The following is a 19,801-nucleotide window of genomic DNA, read 5'->3' as shown; positions in this document are numbered from 1 at the left end:
AGGTTCAAGATTAGGAACTCATGGACACCCGTGGCTGATTCATGTCAATGTATGGCAAAACCAATACAGTATTGTAAAGCAACATAAAGTAAAAATAAAAATTTATTTAAAAAAAAGGAAACTGCAGAGAAAAGGTTAAAAAAAAAAAGTGGCAGAACAGCGGATAACACTTGTCTTGCTGAAGATTTACAAGAACATCATGACCAGATCAACCTGGACAGTTGCAAGAACAAAGGATTCCACCCCCAAGAAGTTTGCAACAACCAAACACACTCCCTCCCCTTTTAGTACGAAACGAAACAAGCTTGAATTCATGGGAAATAGATGGGGAAACAGTGGAAACAGTGTCAGACTTTATTTTTGGGGGCTCCAAAATCACTGCAGATGCTGACTGCAGCCATTAAATTAAAAGACACTTAATCCTTGAAAGAAAACTTATGACCAACCTAGCTAGCATATTCAAAAGCAGAGACATTACTTTGCCGACTAAGGTTCATCTAGTCAAGGCTATGGTTTTGCCTGTGGTCATGTATGGATGTGAGAGTTGGACTGTGAAGAAGGCTGAGCAACGAAGAATTGATGCTTTTGAACTGTGGTGTTGGAGAAGACTCTTGAGAGTCCCTTGGACTGCAAGGACATCCAACCAGTCCATTCTGAAGGAGATCAGCCGTAGGTGTTCTTTGGAGGGAATGATGCTAAAACTGAAGCTCCAGTACTTTGGCCACCTCATGAGAAGAGTTGACTCATTGGAAAAGACTCTGATGCTGGGAGGGATTGGGGGCAGGAGGAGAAGGGGACAACAGAGGATGAGATGGCTGGATGGCATCACGGACTCAATGGACATGAGTCTGAGTGAACTCCGGGAGTTAGTGATGGACAGGGAGGCCTGGCGTATGCAATTCATTGGGTCGCAAAGAGTCGGACACGACTGAGTGACCGAACTGAACTGAAGCTTGAACTCTGACTCAGGTAAGATGGTTCTTTGAGACACTAGTCTACCATCTTCTCAGTCTCTGACTTGCCAGATAAAGTTGTCATCTCTTGCCCCAACACCTCATCTCCTGATTTATTGCCCTATGGTGAGCAGAATGAGCTTGGACGTCATAATAGAAAGAGTACCTGAGAGGTCAGCCGGCAGATACCAGCCCGGAGGTAGCATCAGCTGTCCCCTCCCTGACCTTTGGATGCCTTCGGCCAGCATGGATAGTAGCCCCACAGTACGGGAGGCCGACCTGGGAGGAGGAGAAGATGGATGTCCTGTGAGGACCACACTTCCCAGGTCAAGGAGAACAGGAAACCACGCTGGGCCTCTCAGCCTTCGGTGATGGCAGTGTTGAGGGTGAAGTGGAGTTCCAGCCTAACCCAAAGGGTGCCAGGGACTTCGGCTCTGGGATTCTTGCTTTGACTCTCCAGGCTGAAATGGTTATTAAATCATTATGTGTACTTGGCACCCAGTGCTGTCCTGATTTTATAAGCCTGAGGTCGGTCCTTCTTTCTGCCCATTCATATTTATGCATTCAGACTAATCATGTTAGCTCAGTTACAACTCCCCTGGCTCACTTCAGTGCTGGTCTTGGCTCCTCTCTCAGCTCAGTTTAAGCTCTGTTTTGATCAGTGCTCAGATGTGTGTCATCCACACACAGAGGAGGTTACTACTGCCTGTTTTCCTTCTGATTCATCCTTGCTGTTGCCAGACCTTCTCACAGGGCATTAATCTGTTTCTTCCTGGTCCTCTCTGGACCAGACACCTCTTTCTCACGCCCTCCCCACTGACCAGGATGGGGTGTTCAGGATCTTCCACGTCTCTGTCTAAGTTCATGCACTCCAAGCACCAGCTGATTCATCAACCTCACCTCTGGGGAGGCATCCTGCCTGCCCTGCTCTCTCCTCTCAGCTGAATCGCTTCCTTCTGTGGCCCCATATCATCTTTAGCCAAGAATTCCATTCTTTCACTTAATCTTTCCTTCTTTCATCCACTTAAGCACATATTTACTGAGCACCTAACTGCTAGGTTGTGGATACAGTGCAGGAAGTAGGCTGAATCCTACCTCTCATGGATTTCATAGTCCACGTATTCATTGGATAAATATTTGTTGAGCACTTAAATTGTGTCCTTGCCTCTCAGGCTATAACAGTGAATAATACATTCTGCCTTCATTGACTGGAGAGAGAGGTTAATCAAACACTCCTAGTAAGAAATAAGTGATTATCTTTCATACAGATAAATGCTCTGAAGAAAAATAAACTTTCTATGAGATCTTCTGACATGCAACCCAGGAAGTCTAAGACGTACTTTGTTGAGAAAAGGACACTTGAGATGCAGTCTGAAGATGTTGTTGTTTAGTTGCTAAGTTGTGTCTGACTCTTGCTAGTCCATGGACTGTAGCCCATCTGGCTCCTCTGTCTATGGGATTTTCCAAGTAAGAATACTGGAATGGCTTGCCATTTCCTTCTCCGGGGGATCTTTCTGACCCAGGGATTGAACGCACATCTCTTGCATTAATAGGTTGATTCTTTACTGCTGAGACATCTGGGAAACCCATGTCTGAAGATGAAGTAGAGTTAACTGGACAAAGTAGTTGATCAAGATCATCCCCCAAAGTGGGAATGACATGTACAAAGTCCCTGCATGAGAAGGACCCAGTCCATCAGCAGAGCTGAAAGGAGCCCAGAGTAGCAGGCAGAGAGGGAAGAAAGTAGAGAATGGACTCTGAAGGAAGAGTCAGCACCAGAGTCAGCAGGGCCATCCAGGCTGTTAATAAATTTGATTTCTTCGCTAAAAGTAGTGGGAAGACCCTGAAGACTTTTCATGCTGCAACACAGAAAATGAATTAGAGGGAACCATGCTAAGATGCTGATAGTCTCATTATGATATAAATATAGTTGACAAGTGATAAATTTTATCAGGGCATTGATGGTTCAGTTCAGTTCAGTCACTCAGTCGTGTCCGATTCTTTGCGACCCCATGAACCGCAGCACGCCAGGCCTCCCTGTCCATCACCAACTCCCAGAGTCTTACCCAAACCCATGTCCATCGAGTCAGTGATGCCGTCCAACCATCTCATCCTCTGTCATCCCCTTCTCCTCCTGCCCCCAATCTTTCCCAACATCAAGGTCTTTTCAAATGAGTCAGCTCTTCGCATTAGGTGGCCAAAGTATTGGAGTTTCAGCTTTAGCATCAGTCCTTCCAATGAACACCCAGGACTGATCTCCTTTAGGATGGACTGGTTGGATCTCCTTGCAGTCCAAGGGACTCTCAAGAGTCTTCTCCAATACCACAGTTCAGAAGTATCAATTCTTCAGTGCTCAGCTTTCTTCACAGTCCAACTCTCACATCCATACATGACCACTGGAAAAACCATAGCCTTGACTAGATGGACCTTTGTTGTCAAAGTAATGTCTCTGCTTTTTAATATGCTGTCTAGGTTGGTCATAACTTTCCTTCCAAGGAGTAAGCGTCTTTTAATTTCACGGCTGAAATCACCATCTGCAGTGATTTTGGAGTCCAGAAAAATAAAATCAGCCATTGTTTCCACTGTTTCCCCATTCATTTGCCATGAAGTGGTGGGGCCAGATGCCATGATTTTAGTTTTCTGAATGTTGAGCTTTAAGCCAACTTTTTCACTCTCCTCTTTCAAGAGGCTCTTTAGTTCTTCACTTTCTGCCATAAGGGTGGTGTCATCTGCATATCTGAGGTTATTGATATTTCTCCCAGAAATCTTGATTCCAGCTTGTGCTTCTTCCAGCCCAGGGTTTCTCATGATGTACTCTGCATAGAAGTTAAATAAGCAGAGTGACAATGTACAGCCTTGACATACTCCTTTTCCTATTTTGAACCAGTCCATTGTTCCATGTCCAGTTCTAACTGTTGCTTCCTGAACTGCATACAGGTTTCTCAAGAGGCAGGTCAGTTGGTCTGGTATTCCCATCTCTTTCAGAATTTTTCACAGTGTATTGTGATCCACACAATCAAAGGCTTTGGCATAGTCAATAAAGCAGAAATAGATGTTTTCTGGAACTCTCTTGCTTTTTCAATGATCCAGTAGATGTTGACAATTTTATCTCTGGTTCCTCTTCCTTTTCTAAAACCAGCTTGAACATCTGGAAGTTCACAGTTCACGTATTGCTGAAGCCTGCCTTGGGGAACTTTAAGCATTACTTTACTAGCGTGTGAGATGAGTGCAATTGTGTGGTAGTTTGAGCATTCTTTGGCATTGCCTTTCTTTGGGATTGGAGTGAAAACTGACCTTTTCCAGTCCAGTGGCCATTGCTGAGTTTTCCAAATTTGCTGGCACATTTGAGTATGATTTGGAATTAAATTAGGAATATTCTTTTATGATTAAATATGGATGAATAGTAATCAAAATATTTCAAGAATAATTCCTAGATGCCTAATTTTTTACAACTGGGAGATGTTGTCTCTATCATGAAGAAGGGAAAACTATAAGGGAACCAAGTTTGGAAGAGATTGTAGGTGTGATATTGAGTATGTTGAGTCTGAGATGTCCTTGAGAGATCCAAGTGTGAATAGGTAGTTGGGTTGTAGAGCTGCTGCTTTCCTTTTGCAGGAAAGATTTAGGCTGAATATATATATGTGAGAGTCAATGGTGTACAGATACTATTATGAGTTGTTTGTAAAGATATTTCCTAGATATTACTTTATCTCCTCCACTAACGTCTCCACCTATCTGCAATTAAGAATCCAGTTTTATTCTTCTTTGAATACTCATCTTCTATCATATTACTCATTATACATTGAATACTGAATTACTAAAAGAAATACAGATAACACTGTCATAAAACAGTATCACATCAAGCATTTTACAAACAATCCTTAAAACAAGCCCAGGTTAAAACAATGCTAACTGGAACATTTTTTTTTTTCCTAATGAGGAAATAGGTGAAGAAAATGTCAGCAATTTGCCCAAGGTTAATTCCTAGGAAACAGCCAAATTGGAACTCAAAAATAAGGTCTATCCACTAGCAGACTCCATGCCACAACTTTTTCGTTCTAGGGTTTCTGTCCTGAATGACAGCGAGTCAGGAAAGGAAAGGAAAAACAGGGGTACACTTTCCATGGACTAAGGTACATCTGTTAGCACGCCATAAAGAAAGCCTAAGCTGAATTCTGTGCATCACAAAAGCAGACCGAGCGGTGCCCGTATTGGCCACAGTCTATTAAATATAAAGCTCATTTGCTCTCAGTGAACTGATCACCAGGTGCTGATTTCATCTTCAAGAGATTCGAGGAAAGTCAATCATGTTTATGAATGCTTAGAAACAACCAGTTTTATGGGCTCTTTCTTTAAACTTCAACTGTTACTAAAGAACTTTAATTCCGTGTTGGCTTTAGGATAGGTTTAATATAACAGAACTATAACGAGACTCTCTTTCTGGGCACAGATGGAAGATACCATCACCCTTTTCCCTCATTCTGGTCATGACCTTGCTCCAGATAGATCCTCAACTGGTTGGTTATTTGATGTCATCTTTCTTTCATCCTTGCTCTTAATACACTCTTTTATTTACTAGTCTATGGGACACATTCATTAGCTCATGGAAAAGTTGGATGGAATCCAAGGGAACGTCTCTGAATTGAGTTCTGGATTTCAATCCAACTCACTTCTTACGAATTGAATGTCCTGGGTGAATTTAATTAAATCCCCTTCTTTTCTGATTCTTCATCTGCAATGGAAAAGAAAATATATATATAAATAAGAAAGCTGAATGTCCAGAGGACTGCATACAATATGTGTAAATCAGCTAAGACAGCATTTGACTTATCATAGCAATTCAGTAACTGATAGCTGTTTATATTATCCTGTCCTAGGATTGGCCTTCTTGGAAATTGCTACAGTGGAGTATATTATTTTCCCCCCAAAATCTTCAAAGCTAAAGATGTTTCAAGCAGATGTTATGATTGCTCTTGTAATAAGAATCTGGATAAAAGATACACAGAAAATGATTATTTCTTGTAAGTAAAAATTGTAGTTGAACATATGCATATCTATTTTTGTCTTTTCCTGTTTCTCCTCTAAGTCTACTTTTAAATATATATATATTTTAAAAGGCATAAATCCACAAAATTGGGGCAAATGAGAGAGAAGAGACGTCTACATTTTGATAGCTGGAAGGCAAATAGATGAGAAATAACTGACTTAGCAGATCCAAGAAAGCAACTCCTGAGACTGCAGCTGGGAAAGATAGAAACTAAATTAATCTGCACCAAGAATCCTCAAAAGACTCAATAACTCACAGCACCCTGTACTCCCCTCCTCATACCCCTGAGCAACTGCCCTTATTTTCTCATGGAAACTTGGAGGATTTTCCTCTCTGAAGAGGGTAAATGAGAGGCTCTTGAGTTGACAGAGGCACCTTTACAAAACAAGAATACGATGTGGAGAGAACCCCACTGAACACAACCTTCCAAGACTCCCAGCTCCCCCTCTAAGACTGGGCTCCCTTGGGAGCTGGACCTCCCTCTCCAGCCAGAAGATTCTGTCTTCTCACAAATATCCCATCAGCCTAAGAAGAAATACTTAGAAATACTAACACTAAGAGTTTTACAAGAAATGCACAGCCACAGCAGTTATAAATCCTGCTCAAGTACCCAATGTTTGCACCCAGGTGAAAATCAGAATGACTTCAGATTCCCCAAAAGGGACCTAGATCCCCACACAGAAGAAATGATAAATAACACCTTTAAATTTCTGAAAGAAAACTATTCTTAACCTAGATTTTACACAAAGTCATTTCCAGACGAGCTAAGTCTTGAACAATTTATTCACCATTAGCTGCTTCCTCTGGAAATTGCTGTAGAAAGCAAAACAAGGGAATGAAATGAGAAAAGGGGACTCAGGATGCAGAAAAGAGGAAGTCCAACCTAGGGAAGACAGGTGGCTCTCCAGGACGATGCTGATGGGAGATCTCAAGACAATGCCTGTTCTCAGGCTTCAGAGGCAGTCATACCTTTAACCTGATAAAGCAGCCAGAGAGCATATCCAAAAAAGTAAAGGAGACAGGAAACAAAAGTAGACATCAGATGCAGAACTCAGGAATCCAACTCAAGAGAAGGGAAATTCCATGGATGACTACGATGGGAAGCCCAGGACAAGAGCTGTGCAGCTGTTCTGAAGAGCAGATAGCCCTGAAAACAAGAGAATGCAGCTCTTGGATGGCATCAGCTACTTGATGGACATGAGTTTGGGTAAGCTCCGGAAGTTGGTGATGGAGAGGGAAGGCTGGCATGCTGCAGTCCATGCAAAGAGTCAGACGTGACTAAGTGACTGAGCTCAACTGAACAGCTCTTCCAGAGTGACTCCTAGAGACAAAATGTGAACTCATAAATTCCTTGATGGAGCTGACCTTGCAGAAGTGGTATAAAGGGGAAGATAGGAAGATATGGAAAGAATGAGCAAGGTGAACGATAATCTAAAGAAATAATAAACAGTTGATAACTTCAGGAAAAACATAAAGGAGACATAATCACAATGCACTACAATGATCCTTTATGAATAATATTAATATTTGCTTAGCCCAGTGAGGATACTGAATATTCATTAAACAAAGTTTTCAAAACTTCAGTTTGAGATGACTGGGGAGAGAAAAGGAGGGAATGATACAAGAGAATAAAATGGTATCAAATTAAATTCTCATCTGCCGTAATAGGAATTAGATAACATCAAAGATAGATTAATCAAAATATAGTAGGCATGTAAAAATTTGCTAAAGTTTCAGAAAAAGCTAAAAACTGGAAAACTTGTCTCTAAAGATGAGATCAGGTGAAATAAGGCGTGAGTAACCTATACTTTAACAGAAAACTTTGGCATTTTCAGTAAAATGCTATTTAATTATAAAACTTTTTTTTTAATGGCAAAGATTCCAGTTCTGTAATTCAAAGTCGCATGAGACATAGGGTAGTGAATCAATATTCAGCCCAGAAATGTCATTTAGCTTCTGAATGCTGACTTAGCTGTGGAGTCTGTGAGCTCTGTGTCTTATTTGATAATCATCTCATAGCTAAGGCAACAGCAAGACTGATGCTAGAATCTCCTCCTCATTCTCCAGGGCAGAGGCTGGGTCCCACTATGCTGCCGCTGCACAGACTTGTTAAAATGAACGGTCCAGAACCCAGCCTGAGAGCAGGCACACTCACTGTTGGTTTTGGAGTGGTCAACAAGGGCCTGCAGTCATGTTTTTCACCTCTGGATTGAGCCCTGCAGACTCATGGGGCCTCAGAAATTCACACTAATCCCCAACAGCTGCTTTGCAAAAGTATCATGGGTTATTTATTAATTCTTATGCAACAAGTGATGATTGAGCACCTGCTACTTTCCAGGCATTTTACTATGAGTTGGGAATTTCAAAAAAAGAAACAGTTTGGTTGCAGGGAAAAGTGGATGGTTCTCTGTGAGAGTTGGGGAAAGCTTCTTGAAATTGATACCCCCATGTTCAATTAACAAAATGCTTTTACATATGCTATTTCATCTGATTTTCACAGGAAAAAAAAAAGAGACTGTACAGTGTATATTTTCTGCCTTCCTTTGACCAACAAGAGGAAGATAAAGTGACTATTAATTTGTAGAGTTCACATAGGATAGATTTGAATCTTTGAATTCATCAGGAGTCTTTATGACATCATACTATATTTGAAAATAACTTACCCTCCTCATTCAGCAGATCAGAAAACAGAACTGATGTAGACTGGCCACATGAATGGCTCAGAAATCAAAATCCAGCTGTTGAGTGACTATAGCATCTCCTGATTCCTGTTATCTATGCCCATTGATGGCATCAGTGACCTTCACAGGTTAAGCCTGAGTGAAGCACAGGCTCTAAAATGCCATCACAGCCCACTGTGGCCAGCCTGGTGATCGTTCCCTAAGTTAGGGTAATGATGATAGTATTGGCTTTGACTGGACACTACCCTGTTCTTCCCCAAGGAACTTAACATGACTGACGGGCAAATCTGTGACCCAAAGTGGAAAATTCATGTTGTGATTAGATGCATGCTTGCCCTATGGATGGTTGGGCACACTCATTTCAATGTTCCCCTAAAGCATTAAGTTCCTGTCCATTGGATTTTATAGCTCTGCCTGCCAGGCCTAGAAGACTTGCTGAATTCAAGACAAATTCATTCCTCATCTTGGCTCTAGGAGTTCATGATCTAGAATGAAGGACGGACAAGCAAGCTGAACACACTGTGCTGAGATCTATGCTAAGACATGAAAAGGGTTTCATGCACACATGGCGTTGACAACATGGAGATGACAAAGCCGAAAGGAAGGAAGGTCCATTTTGCCCAGTTGTTTCCAGCTGATTTGAAAATTGCTTCTGAAGACTTCCGCATTCATTTTTAGAGTCAATCATTCTAAGCTCCAATACTTTGGCCACTTGATGTGAAGAGCCAACTCACTGGAAAACACTCCGACTCTGGGAAAGACTGAGGGCCAAAGGAGAAGGGGGCGGCCGAGGATGAGATGGTTGGATGGCATCACTGACTCAATGCATATGAGTTTGAGCAAGCTCCTGGAGACAGTGAAAGACAGCAAAGACTGGCGTGCTGCAGTTCATGCGGTGGCAAAGAGTTGGACATGACTTAGCAGCTGAACAACAACAAAATTCCTTTCATAGCATTTTTATCATAACTTCATGTATATTTGCATTTTATTTAATGTCTTTCTTTTATACTAAATAGCTACACAAAGGCAAGAATTTTGCCTATTTTATCATCCACTGTACTTAATTCAAAGGCTTGTTCAATGCCCGGCACTTAAGATTGATGCTTGATACATGTTTGTTGAATGAGCAAGTGAATGATTAAGAATGACTATGTGTGTTTATTCTTTCTCCTGAAAAAGCACCTTTTCAAGCCGCAGGATTTTGAATCTAATTATTAGGATTATGAGTTAAATATTTCAATCCCATCAAGTTACTTTATCAGAAGATAATCATGATACAATGATTCATGAGGCTGCAAACATCACAAGCCTCAAAACTTCATTTTCAGTTAATTAAATGTCTAATTCCGTCTCTAAATGCAGAAAATTATTGTGTGCATAGTCAGCTATGCATGTTAGTTGACATTGTATTTGCTCTGCTGACATCCCTCCAGTGTCAAATGATAAAAGTTGGCAGAAGCAATTAAATGGCATCCCCAAGATTACTCTTTACCCCCCTTGTATACAGGTTGATTTTTATTTAATGATCATGACTATTTCAGAGGAATACATTACTTTCCCAAATTCAAGGGAGCACTTACCTAAAATTCTCAAAGTTTCCTTGCTCACTCCCTCAACAATCTTCAGAAATCAACAAAATTAGAGCAAACTGGTCTCAGTTCAGTCCCCATTTTCACAAAATAAGAAAGGAGTAACACTATGCTTCAGGAAACTGGTGAACCTGATCAGAGTCTACTTGGATATCTCAGAGTGAAATCTAGTTTGCCGTGAGGTGGACAGGTCCTTTATAGAGGGAAATCATGGTGGGAATTCCACTGGGGCCTGTTTCCCACCAGCCACACCCCTGTACCAGGCTGAAGTTACAGGAAGGGAGAGATGGTCATTGGTGATGAGATGTCCTGGACCACCTTTACCCTAAGTTTCTGCCCCAGGGGAATTTCAGTCCCTCCCAGTGTGAACATTTAACTCTTTTGAAGCCTTGGTCTGACTCGAAGGGGTGTTGTGGGGGTGGGGTGGGTGGGGATCACTTCTATAGGAATGTGATTGAAGCTAAGCCTCCTTTCCAGAACTTGGGAAAACAAGGAGGAAAAGATGCTAAAAACAAAAAGATTTTTGAGGGGCTGCGGAGCCTAATTCTGATTCTGAGAGACTGTCCACTGAAACTAAGCCTCTGGGCTTGTGTTCACTGAAATTCAACAACAAATATTTGAGATGCCAACAGTGAAGAAGAAAACTTCAGGAAGGAGGGGACACAGACTCCAGTAAGAATGGCTCTCTGGCTCTGCAGGAGCACCAGCCCAGCAGTGGGTCTCAGGCCACAGGCGACCACAACCCACTGGTCACTGCTAAGGAGAGAGGCAGGCGACACTGGTGACTCAGAGGGACAAGTGTTGACCAGGATGTGAACCAGGGAGGTGTGGTTCCCAGTAAGAGAAAGCAGCACCAGGACACCACTGCTGCTGCGGCTAAGTCACTTCAGTCGTGTCCGACTCTGTGCGACCCCATAGACGGCAGCCCACCAGGCTCCCCCACCCCTGGGATTCTCCAGGCAAGAACACTGGAGTGGGTTGCCATTTCCTTCTCCACTGGTCTTTTGTTATTCAACCAAGACAGCTGCTAAGGACCTTTCTGTGCCCTGACTGAGATGGTGCAGAGAAAGGGAAGCAGAAAAACAGAATCACAGTTCCTGCTCATAGTGGGGACATTTCTAGTCAAAAACAAATGACATGGAAAGGAAGACCCTCCAAGCATTGAAAGAACAGACGTCAGCTGAAGGACATAGGTGCCAGCTCCTAGAAAAGTCACAAGGAAACTGCTGCTGCCCCAGACACACCAATTCCCAGGGCTCCCAACTCAGGGGATGCATTTCCAGGGCTGCAGGACATGAACAGCACTCAATTTGTTGAGAGCATTAAAGAGTCTGCGGCCATTCTGCACATTCTAAGGCCCGTGGAGAGAGGCGCCCAGAGGCTGCCTGGCCCAATGCTCAGTCACCTGGCCCTTCACATCTCCCACTGTGGGTTTATACAGCACTGGAGACCCACATGCTTCATTATATCCAATGCTTTGAAGCCTATTCACAAATCTTTCTTCCCAAAGATGAAGTTGAGACTCAGAGTTGTTAAGGAAAATTTACAGTATCATACCCATGTTTAGTGGCAAAGTCAAAATTCAAATCCAGAACTAGTTCAGTTCAGTTCAGTTGCTCAGTTGTGTCCGACTCTTTGTGACCCCATGGACTGCAACACACCAGGCTTCCCTCTCCATCACAAACTACCAGAACTTTCTCAAATTCGTGTCCATCTAGTAAGTGATGCCATCTAACTATCTTATCCTCTGTCATCCCCTTCTCCTCTTGCCTTCAATCTTTCCCAGCTTCAGCCTCAACTTTCCAGTGAGTCAGTTCGTTGTATCAGGTGGCCAGAGTATTAGAGTTTCAGCTTCAGCATCAGTCCTTCCAATGAATATTCAGGACTGATTTCATTTAGAATGGATTGGCTTGATGTCCTTGCAGTCCAAGTGACTCTCAAGAGTCTTCTCCAGCACCACAGTTCAAAAGCATCCGTTCTTCAGTGCTCAGCTTTCTTTACAAACTTGCACATCCATACACGACTACTAGAAAAACCATATTTTGAATAGACAGACCTTTGTTGGCAAAGTAATATCTCTGCTAAATCCAGAATTGCATAATTCAAAGTCTTATGTTTTCAAATTAATTTTTCCCACTAAAACTGTGTATCTAACACCTACAAGCACATCAGTCTTTGCAGTTTTATTTGAAATTTTACTGACCCTATGAATTGTTAAAAGGTATTCTCCTTTTGGCACTTTGCAGGTGGTGTTAATAGTAAAGACCTGCCTGCCAATGCAGATATAAGAGATACAGTTTTGACCCCTGGGTCAGGAAGATCCCCTGGAGGAAGGCACAGCAATCCACGCTAGTGTTCTCACCTGTAGAAACCCATGGACAGAGGAGCCTGGTGGGCTATGGTCCACAAGGTCGCAGAGATGGACATGACTGAAGCAACGTAGCCCATATGCACTACAGCATAGCAGCACAGCTGAGAGAGAATATTCTTTGATGCTTATTTTCATCTTTGTTTATTCCAGAGTTAAAACACTGATCACACGAAAGAACAAAACTCCAGTGACTGAAAAGGAGAAAGCGCACGTGTACTAAGTCACTTCAGTTGTGTCTGACTCTCTGACTCTCCGGGCAATAGCCTCCCAGGCTCCTCTGTCCATGGGATTCTCCAGGCAGGAAGACTGGCATGGATTGCTGTGCCCTCTTCCAGGGGGTCTTCTCAACCCAGGGACTGAACTCAGGTCTCTTACATCTCCTGCATTGGCAGGCAATTCTTAACCACTTGCGCCACCTGGAAAGCCTGTAGACAGTACTTAAGAGTAGACAGTAGCCTGTAGACAGTACTGCAATTATAATTCTAAATCTAGAAACCAAGCTACAGGTTATGTGAACACTGTGAAACTGACTACTTCATGTCAATGAAACAAACAGGAGATGGAGGAAAGAATGAAAATAGGGAAATCAGGTTTTGCCACATTTGAGCATCTAAAGCCTGAACTTGCTGTTAGGCAAACTTGCTGTTTCAAATGTTTGACTAGTGTGTCTTATTACATGGAGTCTTGACTTTCTTTCCAATTTTCTAAAGCAGGAAAAGACACCCTACTTTCCAATGACTCCTGGTCAGCCAAAGAGCAAACACTGACTCATGCTGTTTTACTTTAAGGGTTTTCTGAAGACATTTTCAGCATCATTATTTTTTTTTTTAATTTCACAAGGCTTAAAAATCTATAGCTCCCTCCTTGATGTAATGGTATACAATACTTTTGGTGAGATTAAGCATTCCAGTTTAGGGCAATGGAGAGGCTTTTGGCAAATTACTCCTATGTGCGGACAAAAATGTTTTAGCCTATTAAAAAGGTAAATTTTTCACAGCAGTGCAAAAACAACCTCCTACTCACCTCAACAGGCAGTGCTTCCAGGGGAGCAGCATTTCTTGTCACTGTTGATTGTTATCAATTGGTCACAGTCTGAAACTGGGCTCCTGTTGAAACATAAAGTGGTCTGGCAACCTTGGTCTGGTGGCAATTGACTGCCCTTTTAGGAGGAACTTGGGACCTTTCGTTGTCCTCAATCTTGGCTCTTCTCCATTGCCTTATACTCAGCTAGCTTCTTCATTTATCTAACCCACATGGTCCTGACACAAAAAGAGGCTGCACTATCAGTGTCTGGGGCAGCAGTTGGAAGGCAGAAGGAAACCAGGAGAGAAGACTGGTTCCCAAGTGTGGGATGCAAGTCCCAGAAGACTTCATGCAGAAAGGTGAGATCGTGGGATAAACTGTGGGCAGAGGGTGCAGATAAAAATCCGCCTGCAATGTGGGAGACTTGGGTTCAATCCCTGGCTTGGGGAGATCCCCAGGAGAAGGGAAAGGCTACCCACTCCAGTATTCTGGCTTGGAGAATTCCATGGACTGTATAGTCCATGGGGTCACAGACTCGGACATGACTGAGCAACATTCACTTTCACTTCATTTCACTTTAGAGGGTGCAGATGAGCACATAGGAGGCAAAAGCCCATGAAATCTGGATCACAAAAATATTCCTGAGTGCTGACCACGTGACCAGCACCATGCTAGGTGTATCCTGGGAAGGAATGATCTATCAGCTATTGACCACCTCCAGCAATAAGGAACTCATACCCTATCAAACCCCCTCTTCCACTTATAAACATTTAACATTGTGAAAAATGAAAAATGCACCCGACTACTTAGCATGGAGTAAGATAATACTAAGAGTTTAGCGTACTGCTTGATTTCAGTTTTGACACTTATCATATAAGGTAAATGCTTTTGTAAAAAGATCTTATATGGAAAATGGGCCTACCTTAATTGCTCAGCAGTAAAGAATCTACCTGTCAGTGCAAGAGGATTCGGTTTGATCCCTGGATCAGGATGATCCCCTGGAGGAGAGCACAACAACCCACTCCAGTATTCTTGCCTGGAGAATCCCATGGACAGAGGAGCCTGGCAGGCTACAGCCCACGGGGATGCAAAAGAATCAGATGTGATACAGCGACTGAGCAACATCCACAATACGGAAGATGGGGAGGCTTAGAGAGGCTAAGTGATGTGACCAAATCACAGCAAATAAGTGTGAGCATGAGCACTTCCTGCCTGTCTAACTCCAAAGTCTGAAGCTCATGGCCCCATAATTTCCTCAGAGAAGTAGTAGGTAACCAGTGTGCTAATTTCTAACAGGCCAATATGCATGAGAGCAGTAAGAATCGGAAGCAATTTATTGGGTCACCCACTGAAGTACTGAAAGAGGAGGGCTGCTGGACTCACTGGGCTTTACACACAAAAGGATGTGTCTCTGGGAGGGAGGGTTTTTGGGTTGGGGCCATGCTTGGTCTGCATCGGTAGATCAGATCTCACCCCACAGAGTCCGCTCTCTCTAACCACTAACTGTATCCACTTCTGGGCACAAACGGCAACCCCTTCCAGGTCCGTTCCTTTTGTGTTAAATGAGGAAATTGTACTTGATTTTCCCCAGGAAGACATGCAGGTCAGTATCTACACAACTGCAAGAGTGGGAGAAGAGGGTGTAAAGGATATGGTGATACATGTGCTCACACTAGGGCTGGGTCACAGTGAGCGTGCATGGAGCGGCACGTACAGATATTAGTATGAGATGAGAAAAGAAGCCCCAAAATGTAGATTTGGGCTAGAAACACAAAGGTCTAGCCCAAGTGGAGTTCTACATCTCAACAGCTGTTTGGTAAGTCTCCCCAAAGAGAAATCTGCCGCCATCCCCAAAGCACAACGAAAATATGTACATGCCCCCTCCTGTCATTTCTACCATCTTTGCATCAGGTGGTGGCATGTGAGTAGGAACAAACGTGCCATGCCTGAGGAAGGATGTACACGCAGAGAAATACACACATGCACGTGCTCTGCACACTCCAGCTCAGTATCCACACAACCATTTACGGGACTTCTATGAAGTAAGTGGTAGATGAGGTGGTGGAGTCTACACAAGGGATCTGCACAGAAATAATTGAAACCAGATTCGTCATTTGGGAAATCAAATGCAACATTCCACTAGGCTCTGCCTGCCCGCAACCTGGCTGATGGACTCCATTTCCGTCTAATACCCAGGCTACACCACCTATATCAGCAGAGAGCCAGCTCTGCTCAGAGCAGGAGTCCAAGGTCTCTGAAGTCCCACTGGTGCTGACAGTCACAGCCAGCTGGCTGTCAGACAAGGGTGCCATTGCAAATATTTAAGGAGCCCACTCACACTTTCTAGGGAGGGTCTGAATGGGGGTAATTGATCCCAACAGCCTGGCTAGTTAGTTAAGCACTGCGTACTGGTCCCTCCTAGACAGAGTTTTGAGGGCTCTACCTAAGTGTCACCTCCTCTAAGAGGCCTTCCAGGGTCACCCTATCTGATATAGCATTCCCTTTAGCAAAGAAAGATAAGAAAGCCTTCCTCAGTGATCAATGCAAAGAAATAGAGGAAAACAATAGAATGGGAAAGACAGATCTATTCAAGAAAATTAGAGTATCAAGGGAAGATTTCATGCAAAGATGGTCTCAATAAAGGACAGAAATATCAAGAACCTAGCAGAAGCAGAAGATATCAAGAAGAGGTGGCAAGAATACACAGAAAAACTACGCAAAAAAGATCTTCATGGCCCAGATAACCACAATGATATGATCACTCACCTAGAGCCAGTCATCCTGGAGTGCAAAGTCAGTTGGGCCTTAGGAAGCATCACTACGAACAAAGCTAGTGGAGGTGATGGAATTCCAGCTGAGCCATTTTGAATCCTAAAAGACGATGCTGTTAAAGTGTTGCACTCAATATGCCAGTAAATATGGAAAACTCAGCAGTGGCCACAGGACTGGAAAAGGTCAGTTTTCATTCCAGTCCCAAAGAAAGGCAATGCCAAAGAATGTACAAACTACCGCACAATTGCACTCTTCTCACACGCTAGCAAAGTTCAAAATTTTCCAAGTGAGGCTTCAACAGTACATGAACCAAGAAATTCCAGATGTTCAAGCTGGATTTAGAAAAGGTAGAGGAACCAGAGGTCAAGTTTCCAACATCCGCTGGATCATCAAAAAAGCCAGATTGCAGGAAAAACATCTACTCCTTCTTCACTGACTACGCTGAAGCCTTTGACTGTGTGGATCACAACAAACTGTGGAAAATTTTTCAATAGATGGGAATACCAGATCACCTTACCTGCCTCCTGAAAAATCTGTATGCAGGTTAAGGAGCAACAGTTTAAACTGGACATGGAACAACAGACTGGTTCCAAATTGGGAAAGGAGTGTGTCAGGGCTGTATATTATCACCCTGCTTATTTAACTTATATGCAGAGTACATCACGCAAAATGCTGGGCTGGAGGAAGCATGAACTGGAATCAAGACTGCCAGGAGAAATATCAATAACCTCAGATATGCAGAATACACCAACCTCATGGTAGAAAGTGAAGAGGAACTAAAGAGCTCTTGATGAAAGTGAAAGAGGAGAGTGAAAAAGTTGGCTTGAAACTCAAAACTCAAAAAACTAAGATTATGGCATCCAGTCCCAACACTTCGTGGCAAGTAGATGGGGAAAAACATAGAAACAGTGACAGACTTTATTTTCTTGGGCTCCAAAATCACTGCATATGGTGAATGCAGCCATGAATTTAAAAGAGGCTTGCTCCTTGGAAGAAAAGCTATGACCAACCTAGACAGCATATTATAGAGCAGAGACATTACTTTGGTAATGTCTGTATAGTCAAAGCTATGGTTTTTCCAGTAGTTATGTATGGATGTGAGAGTTAGACCATAAAGAAAGGTGAGCACTGAAGAACTGATGCTTTTGAACTGTGGTGTTGGAGAAGACTCTTGAGAGTCCCTTGGACTGCATGGAGACCAAACCAGTGAATCCTAAAGGAAATAAATCCTAAATATTCATTGGAAGGACTGAAGCTAAAGCTGAAGCTCTAATAATTTGGCCACCTGATGGGAAGAGCTGACTCACTAGAAAAGATCCTGATGCTGGGAAAGATTGAAGGCAGGAGAAGGGGATGACAGAAGATGACATTTTTGGATGGCATCACCAACCCAAAGGACATGAGTCTGAGCAAGCTCTGGGGGTTGGTGATGGACAGGGAAGCCTGGCATACTACAGTCCATGGGAGTCAAGGAGTCAGACAGGACTGAGCAGCCAAACTGAACTGAACTGCTTTAATTTTACTTTCAATATATCAGTGTTCCTATCAAAAATCAAATTTTAAGAAAAATGCCAGGTGACTTCTCCTTTTTTCCCATTTTTATCCCGATTTTTGTTTAAAAGAGCACTAGTCATTAAGAGCAGTATCAGACATGGTAAAAGTCAGAAACCATAATATTATGAACACCTGGTGTCCTACCCTCAGAATGAGACACAAAACATTGCAGACGAAGTTGAAGGCTGTTGTTTAATTGAGAGGATTCTGCTTCTGTCTAACTTTCTGCCACACGTCCCAACTACAGCACATTCGATGTTCGCCTTTGCCATGTATCCCACTCTGTTTTAACCATACGTATGCTTCCCAGGTGGCACTAGTGGTAAAGAACTCGCCTGCCAATGCAGGAGACGTAATGGTCATGGGTTCAATCCTTGGGTCAAGAAGATCCCCTGAAGGAGGACACGCATCCCGCTTCTGTTTTCTTGTCTGGAGAAGCCCATGGACAGAGAAGCCTGGAGGGCTACAGTCCCTATGGTCACACAGAGTTGGACACGATTGAAGCAACTTAGCACACACACACAAATGTACAAATGGGCTTCCCCAGTGGCTTAGCGGTAAAGAATCCACCTGTCATAGCATGAAATGTGGTTTTAATCCCTGGGTCATAAAGATCCCCTAGAGAAGGAAATGGCACCCCACTCCAGTAATCTTGACAGGAAAAACCCATGGACAGGAGCCCCCAACACATCAGAATGTGGCTATTAGGAGATGTGGGCCTTTAAATTAAGGTAATTATGTTCAACTGAGGCCAGTAGGGTAGAGAACTTGAAGAGACACTTAGATACTAGGTATCCAGCTTTGAAAAGATTCCCCTTAACTGTTTAATCTCTGGATTAAAGGAGAGTAGACACATTTGTCTTGAAGATTTCTAGTGTCATTCATTGAAATTATTGATCACTTTTTAAAATTTCTTGAGATATCATTAGTTGACTAATTTTTGTTATAATTTTGTACACGCCCCATTAGTATTAAAAAAGAAAGAAATATACTTTTTATGGAGTAGTGTTCACTTCTCCATCTTTTATCTGTGTCTCTATTAATATTCATATCAGATTGGCATCCCATATGAAATAATTTCATGACACATATCCAAATATATCCAAATATATGACTGATATATATGTGTCTATATATTATATACATATACATGATTCAAATATTAACATGGATTAAAAAGTCAAGGGTGTTGAATTCATTAATCAAATCTCCTGTAGTTGTAGTGAATTATTACCTACATGGTTGGTTTCTGAGCTAAATTGTATCTCTAGTAACGTGCTTACTACATTTTGAAGCTATAACATTAGTAATATAAAGTTTATATATATTTTAACTTTCCAAGTTAATATTATCCTTTGTTCCATTTAATGAGTTTTAGATGGAATTCTCTTTTAGCTACATTACCTATGCCAGTTGTATTTTTATTAGCATTGGTCTAGCATATCTTTTGGAGAAGGCAATGGCAACCCACTCTTGCCTAGAGAATCCCGTAGGCAGAGGAGCTAGTGGGCTGCTGTCCATAGCGTCGCACAGAGTGGGGCACGACTGAGCGACTTCACTCTCACTTTTCACTTTCATGCATTGGAGAAGGAAATGGCAACCCACTCCAGTGTTCTTGCCTGGAGAATCCCAGGGACAGGGGAGCCTGGTGGGCGGCCGTCTATGGGGTCGCACAGAGTCAAACACGACTGAAGCAACTTAGCAGCAGCAGCTGCAGTGTATCTTTTTCCCTACTCTTCAATTTCAAACATTTTTGAACATTTGTTTTAGATATTTCTTTTTGACTTTCACATGACTTTAATCCTTTCGTA

This window comes from Ovis aries, chromosome 3 (genome assembly GCF_016772045.2).
Source record: "Ovis aries strain OAR_USU_Benz2616 breed Rambouillet chromosome 3, ARS-UI_Ramb_v3.0, whole genome shotgun sequence".
Taxonomy (NCBI): domain Eukaryota; kingdom Metazoa; phylum Chordata; class Mammalia; order Artiodactyla; family Bovidae; genus Ovis; species Ovis aries.
Note: the sequence above shows the minus strand (reverse complement) of the source record.